General features: G+C 45.9%; 1 protein-coding gene across 1 annotated transcript in view; it reads right to left on the bottom strand.

The window, feature by feature from the left end:
* The window catches only part of LOC125943957 (monocarboxylate transporter 13-like), a 68,762-nt gene extending 58,321 nt beyond the window's left edge, over nucleotides 1-10,441 (bottom strand). The window contains exon 1 of the mRNA XM_049663575.1: nucleotides 10,331-10,441. The gene's annotated coding sequence lies outside the window, so the exon portion shown is untranslated. The remainder of the gene's footprint in view (nucleotides 1-10,330) is intronic.
* Between the last annotated feature and the right edge of the window lie 3,607 nt (nucleotides 10,442-14,048).

Raw genomic sequence — 14,048 nt, 5'->3', positions numbered from 1 at the left:
GATCAGACGACCTGTTCGTCGGATGTTATGCCCAGGCCTAGTGAGCCACATCACCTACAGATACCAATCAGAGCACGCTGTTGCTGTCAGCGAGCCGCAGAAGCTCAGCGAGCGCGCTCTTCGCGGCTGCCGCCGTATTTGATTCACGCTGCAGACGCAGTGACATGCAACTACAGTAGTTGCGTATTATATGCTCAACATGGCTGAAGTGCGTGCTCGCACTGATGTGCTCGAGTCTGAGTGTTCTATGTGGTGCAGACCAGCTTTGTACCAGCACGCAAGCTTTGTCCTGCAGCCGCAAGCAAGCTGGTGCAGGGCAAAGCTTGCGTCCGTAGTAGCTGAATACGAAGTGAACGTCGGCCAGGCGTCTACCTCGGAGCGGCCAGGAGTGAGCACGCTCAGGCAGGCACGCATCTCGTCTGGCCTTGACTTTCAGGTAGTTCAAGGCTAGTTGAGTGTACAAAACTAATCGTATTTAGCAAGACGCGACGGCTACGACAATGAAAAACAGCGTGGCCAACGTTTCATTCCTATGCGGGCGGGTGTGCGGCCGAGCGGTAGCAGACTATTCACCACAATGATTATAATGATAATTTATTGGCCCCGCCCTTGAAACGTGGCAGTGACAATTGGTCACCTTGACCGCTTGATTTCACCCTCCACGCTATACAAGTTTTTCATTCGAGCACTTTTGTATATACGCCAGCAAGTTCATGCGAGGCTACAGAAGGCGGCAACACAGGCAGCTGGCTATCTTTGCACACAAGGCCTATCCATCTCGACAGAAAAATGTGCGTTAGTCGCGTTTACGCGAGAAGTGATGCAGTGTGCATCAATGGTCAGCGGATCTCCTACAAGAGAACTCATCGGTTTTTGGGTGTCAATGTTGACCGGGACCTCTCCTGCAGCCCTTAGGTTGGCCACTTGAAGAAGCTCACATCCATTGTCCATGTCTTCAAATTCATCACCCGTAAAACATGGGATTCATCAGTGGGCTCCAAGCTACAGTTGTACCGAGGACGTTCAACAGCGGAGCTGTTTAAGCGGGCCGTAATTTGTGCCGCGAGCCGCAAAACCTCGCCGATCTCAAGTCAAGTCTAGGCAATTTATTTCAGCATTTCTTTTGTACAAAAACAGAAGAATGCTAGGAAAAGCACAAAAAGCTGCTAACCTGCAGCTTGACTGGGTGCTTGCCCCATTACTTGGCAGAAACAAGAGACCGAAAAATACATTTGAAAAAAAATAAACATTGTCAACGCCCGTGACAAATGGTCACCTTGACCGCTTGATTTCATCAGCCATGCATGAAGGGGGGTAACCCCTTCACACCTTCACACCTGTGAAGGGGGGGGGGGGTTGCTAGTGTGCGTGCGGTCGTAGCAGCCATGGGGGACCGAGGAAGAACCGCACTCACGAGGAAGAGGCCACTTTCCGGGAATCAGGCGGCTTGGCCAAACAAGAATACAATCGCCGGCGTCGATATGATCCTGCACAGAGAGACGAGTAAGCCTTAGCCAAGCGACGGCGCAATCGAAGATCCAGAATACGCCAATCGAGAAAGGGAACGAAGACGGATCGGTATGCGTAACATGCGTGAAAACCCTGACTACAGAGAAGCCCACGCATCAAGACACCGAGCTCGTAAGTCCATGGGAGGAGCGTACGGCCGTTTCATGCGGGACTTCCTCAACATTGAGTTTGGTCATTCGTGCCGCGTCTGTGACCGGCTTAGCAAAAGCTAGCAAAACCTAGGAAAAACTTGCAAAATCTTGCAAAACTTAACGAAACCTTGCAAACCCTAGCAGCACTTAGCAAAACTTAGCACACCTACCAAAAACCTAGCAAATCCTACCAAAAACTTCGTAAAACTACCAGAACTACATGATCGTCCCTCCGCTTTTCAACCCTTGCGCTATAGGTCTCCCATGCTTGCTAAAACACGCAACTCAAATAGTCGAGCCCTTTAGAGCGTGCAAGCTAGCACAGGCATCACACGTTTGCCTCGGCCTTCCGCAGAGCGCCTCAACATCAGGAACAGTTATCACGGCTCAAGACCATCCGATCCCGACTTACGTGACCATCGACACGCTTAGGGCCCATATTCGCCACGTTTCACGGATGCAATCAAGCTGTCTTGGCTGCCTGCCCGAACGACTGCCACAGGCGTCATTCTCGAACGTGGTCAGCATTCATCGTGCCTCCCTATCATTGGGCTTTACACCCTCGACAATTTCACTGTCAGCATTCTGGTGTTTAAAACATCCTGAAGTGCGCCTTCCAGTTCCAGGAATAAGAAGACTGACCTGCCGCTTGCTTGAAGCAAGCATCTCTAGATTGCTTGCACACTTTCTGCTTTGACCGAGTCCACATATATGCGGAGGGCTCTTCCACTCAGATCAGCTCCACCGGCGCAGTGCTTATTCCATCCCGATCAATAAGCATCACATACAAAATTAATCACGTCACATCATTGACCGGTTTGGAAGCTTGTTACCCTCCGAGGTGCTGTTGATTATATTATCAACCAACCAGCTAATCGGTGGGCAATATTCTGTGACTCAAAGGCGGCTCTACAATGTCTTTTGTCAACTCTTCGTCGCGGGTCCTGTGAACAACTCGTGTCGAAGATACGCGAAATGCGCCATCATATCATCGCAAAAGGACACGACGTCGTGTTTCAGTGGTTGCCGGGTCATTGAGCTATCTCCGGCAACGACCTCGCCGACGAAGCTGCTAGGAATGAGCAAAAGAAGGAGCAAACCTTGTTTCTGGGCCTTTATCGAGGACTGACGCCGCCCAACATCTAAGCAGGCTAGGGCACCGTATGACATTGGAGAAGTGGCACACACCTGAATTCACCCTGCATTGGTTGCATTCTCTCGGCCCATCTATGCAACCGCGGCTGTTACGTGGATTTTCACGAAGTGAGGAAACCATGATGTGCCGCTTACGCTTGGGTGTTGCGTTCACCAATGCATACACGTGTTTGATTGGAACGGCTGATAGCGCTGAGTGCAATGCCTGCGGTGTCGATGAGACCATAGAACACCTACTATGCTATTTCCCATCATTTGAAAAGGAAAGAAATGGCCTGGGCGCAGGTCTAAATCAGCTGGATAAATAAAACCATTCACCTTGAACAAGGTTTTCGGACCATGGCATCGAATATCACAGCTACAAAGGGCCACAAAAGCGCTGCTGCGATCTTTGAAAAGTACCGGATTGAGTGACCGTCCGTGATCCGGATTGAGTGATCGTCAGTGATAGAGCAGAGATCTGTTGCTACGTCGGCGATATCCACTGCGGACTTTCTATTCTCTTCATCTTTGTCTCCCCTTTTCCCTTCCCCCAGTGTAGGGTAGCCAACCGGGCTCAGTCCTTGTTAACCTCCCTGCCTTTCATCAATCATTTTTTTCTCTCTCTCTCTCCTCAATATTTTCTTATCCTTCAAAACGTCTCTATCTGCCTTGTACCGGTACCTATGCCTGCAACAGATGGAGTCGTTTCAATCTTTCCATGCTTTTTTTTCCACCAATACTCTAAACTTCTCTTGCTTATCTGGACTGCTGACCGGTTAATGCTTCCGTGCAATTTAATTTCAAGCGCTTCTGGAAGGCATACACTACCTAGGGGTCTCACTAGGATGTGCTTAGTGGTCTCTGAAATTTTGCGGCAGCCTAGGCATGCCTCACCTAGCTCCCAATATATGCTCCGGTGTGTTTTCGTTTTGCCCTTAGGCAACCGGCTCGAGCCTCAAAGATGAAGGCACTTACCTTCATGTTATCGTGCATATTTTACCTTCCAATTTTGTCCTTCTCATTTTTGTAAATCTGCATGGTCTCTTTTTTGTTTCAAATCTTCGTATCCAATTTACTGTCTCTGTTTCTCTGACTTTCTGATGACTACTGGTTTTCTCTTTACAGTTTGAATTATCTTGCACTTGGTTGGCAACTTTCTTAACGTCTTCCTCCAGTCTGTGTCGACGCTTTTCAGATACAGATACTTGCGCACTTTAGCCGCCCATTTATTTTCATCCATGTTCCTGAGTCTTTATTGAAAATTAATTTTGCTCTACGCTTCTCTGACTGCAGAAGACGCCCAAGGCATGTCAGGATGCACTGCCTCATTTCTGGTTTTACCGTGGGCTGCCAAAGCCAAGAAGCCTACCGATCTTTGGTTAACATGCGACCCCGACAAGATACCCGATTTTAATCACAATGGAATTTTTGAGCGTTACCGCTGACACCATTACTCCTTGCCAGATTCCATGCACCACCTCATACTTATTGTGGCCCCAAAGTGCTCCATGTTTCACTAATGCTCAATTCCGCTTCCCCTATTATTCCACATAATTTTAGTGCGTGCTTCAGGGAGTATTTTCTTCGTTTATGTATACGACGAGGTATATATTGCTTGACTAGGGGTATGAGTTGCTGTTTAAATGACACCACGTAACTGCGCTGTCTCTTCAATAAAGATGATAATGCGCGGTTTCGCTGTGCTAAACCCAAGGCTTAGACTTGTCGCCGCATAGTCGGGCATGTTTGCAAATGTCTGTAAAGCTCTTGCATTGTCCGCTAGTAGCACTATGTCATGCGCATACATCAGTCCAGGGACCTTCTGTTGAACCATTTGTCCATTACGAATGTAGGATAAATCAAACCCTAATTCGCTGTCTTCCAGTCATCTTCCTGTGCCCTTGACATGAAGCATGAACAACGATAGAGCCAGGGGATATCTTTGCTTCAGTGCTTGGTAAGTTCCTAGCACTTCATTACCTTTTCCACCTTACCATACATCTTATACGCGCTTGTCTCTATATATCTCCCTCAGCAGCTCCACAAAATCGCCATCTATAGCTTGGTGGTTAAGAATACCCCACAACAATTCTCTGCCTACATTGTTATAGGCTCCTTTAATATTTAGGAATGCTATCGATAAAGGTCTATTCTGAGCTACTGAAATCTATGCACTGGGTTAGTAGAAACACGTTATCCTCTGAGCCTCTTCCTGGTCCCAACCCATTCTGTAGTTCCCCCTGTACATCGTTTTTTCCACCCACTTCACCAGATCTTCTTTTACAGCTTGAGTTGCCATCTTATATATCGCCGACGTTACTGTAACTGGCATCTACGAGCTCGTCTTTTCCTTATCACGCTTGCTTTTGTAGATGAGGTTCATCTTACTTTCACGCCATCGAACCCGAATTTTCGTTCTAGTCATTTGGTCTACGGCATTAGTCAGCTCTATGGCCGAGGTATTGCTTAGCTGTTTTGGGATTTCATTGTGTTCTGCTGCCGTGTTATTAGGGACATTTTCTTCTGCTTTTATCCAGTAAAATCTTTCTATGCTACGTTTTGATCTCTCAGGCTTCTCTGTTGTTGCTGGATCTGCTTGAGTCTCAACTACACTTTCTATTGTGCCGAAGTTATCCGTGATAACAGCTGCGATGTACCGCAGCGCGACTCCAAGTCAACGCTCGCCACCTAGGGGCCGTGCCGAGAACCAGCCGATCCAGGCTCAGGCTTGAAGCGAAATACAGTCTCCTATCATGGCATGCGCTGGATGCCTCGTAGTTCTCAAACCGTCGTGATGCGGCCGCGCACAATCCCTAATAAGACAGAAGACGTATCTGGAAATACTTTTGTTGTGTACGATCATGCGTTTAATCTCGGTGGAAAGACAGGAACGTATGATTTCATCGTTTGCTGAAAGAAGCAGGCAATGCGCATCGGAGAGATACTTGGATAAGAAACTTCCGCATTCGGAAAAGCTGACTGTTTTGTTAGAAACACTTCACTCCGGACGACTTCTCCCTTGCCGGCGAGTAGACCGTTGCTTTCGTTTTATGTATTTTAAATGTCTTGCTTGCGTTTTGAATCTCGGAGTGTGCTTCATTTAGGCAGACAGTTTAATGAATTATTGTGATATACATTCAAGCTTTATTTGTGTGTGTTCTTTGTTATGTTTCCACCACAGTACTAGTGCTACTCATGGTGTAATCAGCAGGAATAATCTGGCTAATGCATTTTTGTCTGCAGGCATGATAGCAGGAATGATAACTTACTCAGTAGGTCTGAAGTTGATCATTACACATGTTAGGCCGCAAGGCTCCATATCGCTTTTATAGCATGCTTAAGATTAGCGGCACAAGCAGAAAATGCTACCTTTTCGATCATTCATTGCGATGAGTTGTCAGTTTATTCGCTCGCAATAAATTTAGATGTAACTGCAAACAGCACTCGTTCCACCTTTGGAGTATTTGACCTGACTACATCGCCACTAATTTGCTTTCCAGCTCCGGAATTCCAGCTGCGGAATTGAATTTACTGCGCTCTGTGGGCGCAGTATATTCAATTAAAACTGGTTCAATTCGTTTCCAAGAGAGATAGAGAATATATTTGAAGGAACGCAGAGACGTCGCACAGAGTTACCGTGCTCGAGCCGGCTACTCTGCACAGGGGGAGTGAACGGGCACGTAAAGGCTGGATGAGGGGTGACGACGACGTAGAAGGACACACAACGATGAAGGCAAGTTCAGCGTCCTCATGGTTATCAACAAAGTCCAAAAAAGTCATACATTTACACTAATACATTTGCAGACTTTTCCCAAAAGAAAACCCTCGCAAAATTTTGGAATCCTGTTGGATTAAACTTCAGTTGGTCCGATTGGTTGTTATTCACTTAATTGTCACATTTCATCGGGGTTTAAGAATTTCTACGGGGAGCAGGTGCCTGTTGCTTTCTCGAGCCAAGGCCCTACCTCGAACATTGCACACTGCGAGCACAAACAAGCGCCGGTCGTAGGACGCAGACGACCTTATCACACCTATAAGCTAAGAGTAAAAAGGTGCACCCCGATTCACAAACGCAACTCAAATTTGTTTTATTCTAACACACTGACCAGGTAACATTACAATTTTAGAGTATAGCTCTTAGGCGACCATTCCTGCGGCTAGCGTCCGCGTCCTAGACGTAACCGAGCGAACGAGCACAGCGACGGATGAAAGAGCGACGCGGAACCCAACGGGGGTTAAAAGGTGGCGATAACGACGAGAGCGTGGGGAAGAAAGCAGAGGAGGGTGCAGCGGAACCATGAGGCAATATGCGGAGAAGGAGGGTATGGTGAAAACGCTACAAAACAAAAAAATGTAGTTCTTCTTTCTGAGGTTTTACGTGCCAAAACCAGTTCTGATTATGAGGCGCGCCGTAGTGGAGGGCTCCGGATTAATTTTGACCACCTGGGGTTCTTTAACGTGCACTACAACGCAAGCACACGGGCGTTTTTGCATTTCGCCTCCATCGAAATGCGGCCGCCGGGGCCGGGATTGGATCCCGCGACCTTGTGCTCAGCAGCGCAACGCCTTAGCTGACTGAGCCATCCCGGCGGGTCACAAAAAATGTAGTGCCGTGCTGCACGGGCTCTTTGGTGACGATAGCTACGAGATGGCACCAGAAAAGCGCGTACTGTGTTCACCGATGATGCCAACGATAAGGCATGCGGCGAGCGCGTCCACCGATACCATAAATGGAAACAAAGCGCTGCATAAGCGGAGGTCTGTCTGCGGCTGATTCTGTGAATCGCGCCCACGCGTCTCCCACGTGCTGCCTCTCGCGATCTCCCAATTAACGAGACAGTCGCGCCATACTTTGCTCCCTGTGCAACGTGTCGCACAATACAGATTGTCTGCGCCAGCCAATATATCACGAAATGAAAATGCGTATAGAGCTGCGCTAAAATTTCGCTTTAGGGAGTATTGTAATCGTCGGGGAATTTTTAGCCTAGTTCTATCAGCGTAGTGTATCTGTATTTAGCTTCTGAAAGCCCGACAGATGACATTTCCCATATATTGTGAGATGATACATGTGACGTGCTGCACAATCGCAGTGCGGAGTTGCCTATGATGGTCGAGAACTGTCAATTATCGTACCTGTACCAGTGGAGCAACGCCGCGAGCAATTGCTTGCACCTCTCAGAGAGATTCGCTACGCACAAGCACTTTCTTTTTTTAACCTTCAGCTCGTTTGAAAGGCGCTTTGTTCTTATAGAAATCTGACGCGGCTCACTGGGAAGGCTGGACGTTTGCACGCACAGCGCAGCTATTTTCGCGGCTTTTTCCTGAAATCCATGAGACCGATCTAAATAATGAGATCGGCAGGAAGGATCGACCCCTTTCGGCTTCGGCGAAACACCTCGATTTCACGCCACAAACGAGAAACATCACTAAAGCACAAAGAGAAATAGCCACCGTGAACCAGGATGTGGTAGCCATCTTTGTTTATTTTAACAGTGTTACCATGCACAAGTAATTTATTATGTAGTAGCCAATAGTCAGCGATGACAAGGTAGTCCTACTTCCGGAAGCACGCTCAGGTTTTTGCTTACTTCAGCCTGTTCATAAACAGCGTCAATAAATATACAAAGTAACAGTAGGAAGAAGCACACTGATCCAAACACCCTTCCTGATTCATGTCTGCTATTGGGCTATTGGCTTCGCGAAGGAATATTCTACGATGAATCATATTCATGTCATCAATCAGGTAATAAAGAAATCTCTATATGGCTCTCATAGATTATGAAAAAGCGTTTGATTCAGCAGAGATACCAGTAGTCATAGAGGCATTGCGTAACCAAGGAGTACAGGAGGCACATGTGAATATCTTGGCAAATATCTACAAGGACTGCACAACAACCTTGGTTCTCCACAAGAAAAGTAAAAAGATACCTATCAAGAAAGGAGTCAGGCAAGGAGACACAATCTCTCCAATGCTATTCACTGCATGCTTAGAAGAAGTATTCAAGCTCTTAGACTGGGAAGGCTTAGGAGCCAGGATCAATAGCGAACATCTCAGCAACCTTCTGTTTGCAGATGACATTGTCCTATTCAGCAACAATGGGGACAAATTACAGCAAATGATCGAGGACCTTAACCGAGGAAGTGTAAGAGTGGGGTTGAAGATGAATATGCAGAAGACAAAGATAATGTTAAATAGCCTGGCAAGGGAACAATAATTCAAGATCGCCAGTCAGCCCCTAGAGTCTGTAAAGGAGTATGTTTGTCTCGGTCAATGACTCACAGGGGACCCGGATCATGAGAAAGAAATTTACAGAATAATAAAATTGGGTTGGAGTGCATACGGTAGGCATCGCCAAATCATTACTGGGAGCTTACCACTGTCGTTGAAAGGAAAAGTGTACAATTATTGCATTCTACCGGTGCTAACATATGAGGCAGAAACTTGGAGGTTAACAAAGAAGCTCGCGAACAAGTTCAGGACCGCACTAAGAGCGCTGGAACGAAAAATGTTATGCCTAACGTTAAGAGACAGGAAGAGAGCGGTGTGAATCAAAGAACAAACGGGGATAGCCGATATTCTAGTGGACATTAAGTGGAAATATGGAGCTGGGCATGGGCAGGACATGTAATGCGTAGGATGGATAACCGGTGGACCAATAGAATTACAGAATGTATACCGAGAGAAGGGAAGTGCAGTCGAGGACGGCGGAAAACTAGGTGGGGTGATGAAGTTAGGAAATTTGCAGGCGCAAGTTGGTATCAGCTAGCGCAAGACATGGGTCATTGGAGATCACAATGACCCCTGTCATTGACCCCTGCCTTCGTCCTGCAGTGGACATAAATATAGGCTGATGATGATTGGGTTATAACAGCTCCGTATTGGAATCTGCTGTATGATGAAATATAGCAGCCCCGAAAAGAGCTAGCATAAGGGTTCTGTAGAAAACAGATTTTGAGAAAACGGTGATTTCACTCTCCGCTAACGAGCTCCACGCACCGCGCACTACTACAAATTTGGGCTGAGATGTTTATACCAGCGTATGCTTTCCGCGGACTGTGTTTTTTCAAGAAGCCAGAGGGGTGATTGAGGTCCCCTTTGAACTCGTAATAACACACACTTGGTCTTGTTTATGTCTCCTGCATGCCTCACATTTTAATGACTTGTGCGGGATAGCTGGGACACCCTGCATGTCCTATGCAAAAGAATCTAAAGCGCCGCTATTATTCTGCGCAAACAAACCCCAGTTGTACATGCTATAAATGAGTTCAATATAGTTACCCCTACAAGACTACAGTAGCTTCTTGTTTCGTTGTAGACATTTTAGCTGCCCTCCACCTCAGCTCGATTTCTTCGACCGTACGCGTAACCATTGCAGCTTACACTTCCCCGAACTTCAGACTATGCGTGCGCCCAATTTACTGGCCATGAATAAAAAACGAAATCACTCTAATTAGTAACATTATTTCCTCCTTGAAGTTCCCGTACACTTACTGCTACACTTACTACACTTACTAATACTTTATACACTTACTGCTAATTATTGTAGAAGCAAATATCTTGCACAAGAATCAAACAGGAGCATTTCTTACATATGCTGCTTGCAGGAACTGTGCTCGAATGTCTCTACATTCACTGAATGAATGAACAGTCAAAGGACTGACGATGTTATCTCGTCGCGTTCTCGGTGGAAAAAAAACCAGAGAGAGAAATCTGAATGTAGCCTGTATGATCCTCATTTTGAACAAGTTTTTGTAGGTCTGTGCATCGAACTCTGAAACCGGATGTGTGATACCCGCTTTGTCTCCCGGTGCAATGCTCACTCTATAAAAGCCTCGTACGCCTGAACCAATTCCTTTCAGTAAACCCACACATTTTATTCGCTTAGCGCACTTTGCAATCTCCTAAATGTTTGAACCAATGCAGTTATTAACTTTTAAATCCAGTTTGGCTGCTTTGAATACTGCGATAAGTCATGATGACAACGACAGTCTAGAGTACTTTCTTTAATGGGAATCAATCGTCTTATGCTGGTGAGAGTCGTTTGTTCAATTCCAAGGCACGAACATGATACGTTCTCCACCTACGCAAGCGTCGTTTCGAGCCGAAACTGTTTTCAATGCTGCGCAGCTGCCGTCTTCTGTGTAGTGTTTTTATATCCGTATTTCCGGCCAATCCAATTGTTTCATTGTTCATTGTGGAACTCCGCGAAAATGGTACTGGTGAACTGTGTCACCGACAGCAACCGGATGCTCTAGAAGCGTCAGAGAGAGACGCATAGATCATAAAAGACCTGAGGTAGTTAAGTGAGCTCAACATCTTTCAGGACTATCAGCTCAGGTTATCGCCCTTGTGCAACTGACAATCCAGCTTATTTTTCAATACGTGAAGGCCACGGGATACTTAATGTTATGATAGATTCAGAGATTTTAATGACGATTTTACTTCAGTGGTGTAAAAAAAGCTTCAGGTGACAGTTGCAAAATTATTTTACGGTAACGAATGTGTATGCGGTGTCACTGAATGCTTTTTCAACAAATACGAAGGCCCAAAGAAACGAATCAAGTGAGCGTGCCTACGTGCGATATTTCAACAATTTGTCCTTTACTAGTGCTCTCTTCAATGAGTGTTTTGGTCGGCTACGGGGAGACACGGATTCAATATTCCAAGTTGCTGGCAAATATTGACGCAAGCTTAGATTAGCTTGCCACTCAGATTACAGGAGAGGTTCACCGCTCTGGAAAATAACAGGCAGGTCGCCATATACTCGTTTCGGTAACTTGTACAATAAACGTCGCGGAGAACCGTCAAAGCGGCACAGCCGCCATTCCTGTTAATTCTGACCCCTAGATTCCTCAAAACTCTGTGCTTAGCTCACCTTATTAGTCTACCTTCCGATATTTTTTCCCTCCGCTCCACCTTTCGTTTTCACCCCTGCTCAAGTGACAACGCAAAATATTGCTTCGTGTGCAATCTTACCTGCTTAGTATTTTCAAGATAATAAGTGATTACTTTTGAAATTCTGCACATTTACTGCTGTATCAATTCAGTCAGCACTTCCAAAGTGCAAAATATTCTACTATTGCCCCTTGATAGCCTTTTCCCCACAAACTTAAAATCGTTCAGTTGAATATGCGGCCTGTGTTCTTGGTGCTGCATGCTGTATCAACAGTTCGCCTAGTAAACGTGGTTTTATTCATTTATTCCTACTTTCGGTATCCTTCGTATCATGCTTTTCAGAGCCCCCTCCCAAGGTGCGTTTTCTCAAGAATCTCAAGCTCTTCGTGAGCTGGTAGCGTAGAAACCTTGCCCTTGCTTTGTCGTAAGCAACCAAATGCGTGCCGCAACCGAGGCTAGTAGCGCGACCGCTCGTTCCGAACCACAGCCCCTTCTATTCGCTCCGAGATGTTTGAGTGGTGCCCTCTCGCGTGTGAAGTCAATGGGGGGACTCCGCTGCCGCACCACGCGCTTGCTCGCTACTATGAAGGCAACTTGAAGCAGTCGGCCGTCCTGCTCTGCTCGAATTTTTAAAAGTGAGTCTGCAGGATTTTTGAGCAGTATGTACGGAACGTTCCAGGACACGATTCCCTGGGAAATCGAGCGGCGTAGTTCGTCACCACGCTCAGTTTGAATTGCTCCTGGCGTCGTCTGCTGGTCTCCGTGTGTATACGTGCGTGTAGGGCGTAGACTCCTCACCGTTGCTTTTATCTTTTCATGGCGCTCATAATGATTCGTTGGCCATTTTTTGACAATGAACTGCGATATTTGGCCTTCAGCTACGGTGCCTGCGCTGCAATAGTGTGTTTGAACGCGTGCTGCGTGTTCGGTCACCCACTCAGTTTGCCACAGACATTCCGATTTCGTTGCTGCCCGATGCGTTGAGCATATCACGAAAGTTGTTAGATGCCATTATCAAGAAACCAGGTGGTCACTGCGGTACGTTAATGCATGCATTGCTGTAGAGGCGTTTCAGCAAAATGTAGGCTGGAATTTCTGATACAAGGGCGCACAAAATTAGCGAGCAAAACTTAATTACGTAGCCTTGTGCTGCAGTACTGACCTTCGCATAATTTTTCATTAGAATAGATTACTTCCATCGTGACACAGCTCGCCCCTGCATGTTAATCGGCTCAGCGTCACCCTTTGCTTGCTTTTTCAGCACCAGTTTCGAGATATCATTTCTCAAAGTCTAGAACAAGATAACTGGGGCGTTCCAGTCACTTTTGTGGTTTAGTGTATAAAACATCATGTTAGTAAAAAAGTAAGTGGAACAACAATGCATTTTTACGGCCAGTTTGATGGCGCATATCTCCAAACTGGTGTCATTCTGGAAATTTATTCCAAGTAGATACGCCTGACAAGCTCACCGGCTACAATTCGTAAATTGCAATATGTGTCGTAAAGTTTTTACCTAAGAAGGTAATTTGTGAATTTTTGTTAATCAGTTGAATATGTGTTTCGATTTATCATGCCACTAATGTCCACCTCATCCAAAAACCCATCTCAATGATAAGAATTATGCTACCTGCCACAGGCAATTTCTAAAAATTCCGTAAAACTTAAAAATGAACATCCTTTATTGTGCTTTGTAAGCGGTTCATGCCTATTCAAAACTAGAACAAGAATATTGATAACTTTTGGTTTGCTGGGAACTATTTCTGAATAAGTTTCTGGAGTGCTAAACACACGAAAAAGGAGGGGGGGGGGGCTGACGTATAAAGGCGAAATGCTTACAAGATTTTCTGTGTTTTCTTTTACATAACGCTTTTATTATTACGCAGACAAAATATTTTTTTCCGAGTGGTTACCGGTAGTTGGGAAGTGCGTTGAACAGAAATAGTATTATGCTAACCTAAACAAACGCAATTTTTTTCTTAATTAGTGGTAATGAGATTTATTTTCACGAACATGGTGCAAAATATGCTTAGCATATTGGTAACGATAGCTCGTGGCGCCCCACTAAGGTTCAAGGTAAACCACTTCTCAGTAAAATAACGATACTTTATTGTCTGAACAAGTTTTACATTTGCGACCCCAAGTTAGGGGAATTACGCGCGAAATGTGAAATTCCCATGCAACAACAATGCCGCTTTGTCGACGCGAGATTTGGCGCATGACCCCTGCAATCGTGCTTCATTTCCAAAGCTGCGTAGACTCTCACTTACTGGCTTGGCGCGATGTTTTGTGAATGAGTCAGGAGATGGTGTCTCTGCCAGCGAGAGATGGGTTCATATGAAAAATGAAAATATATC

Source organism: Dermacentor silvarum, chromosome 3 (genome assembly GCF_013339745.2).
Source record: "Dermacentor silvarum isolate Dsil-2018 chromosome 3, BIME_Dsil_1.4, whole genome shotgun sequence".
NCBI classification, from domain to species: Eukaryota; Metazoa; Arthropoda; class Arachnida; order Ixodida; family Ixodidae; genus Dermacentor; species Dermacentor silvarum.
The sequence above is the reverse complement of the archived record's forward strand: the minus strand, read 5'-3'. Positions and strand labels throughout refer to the sequence as shown.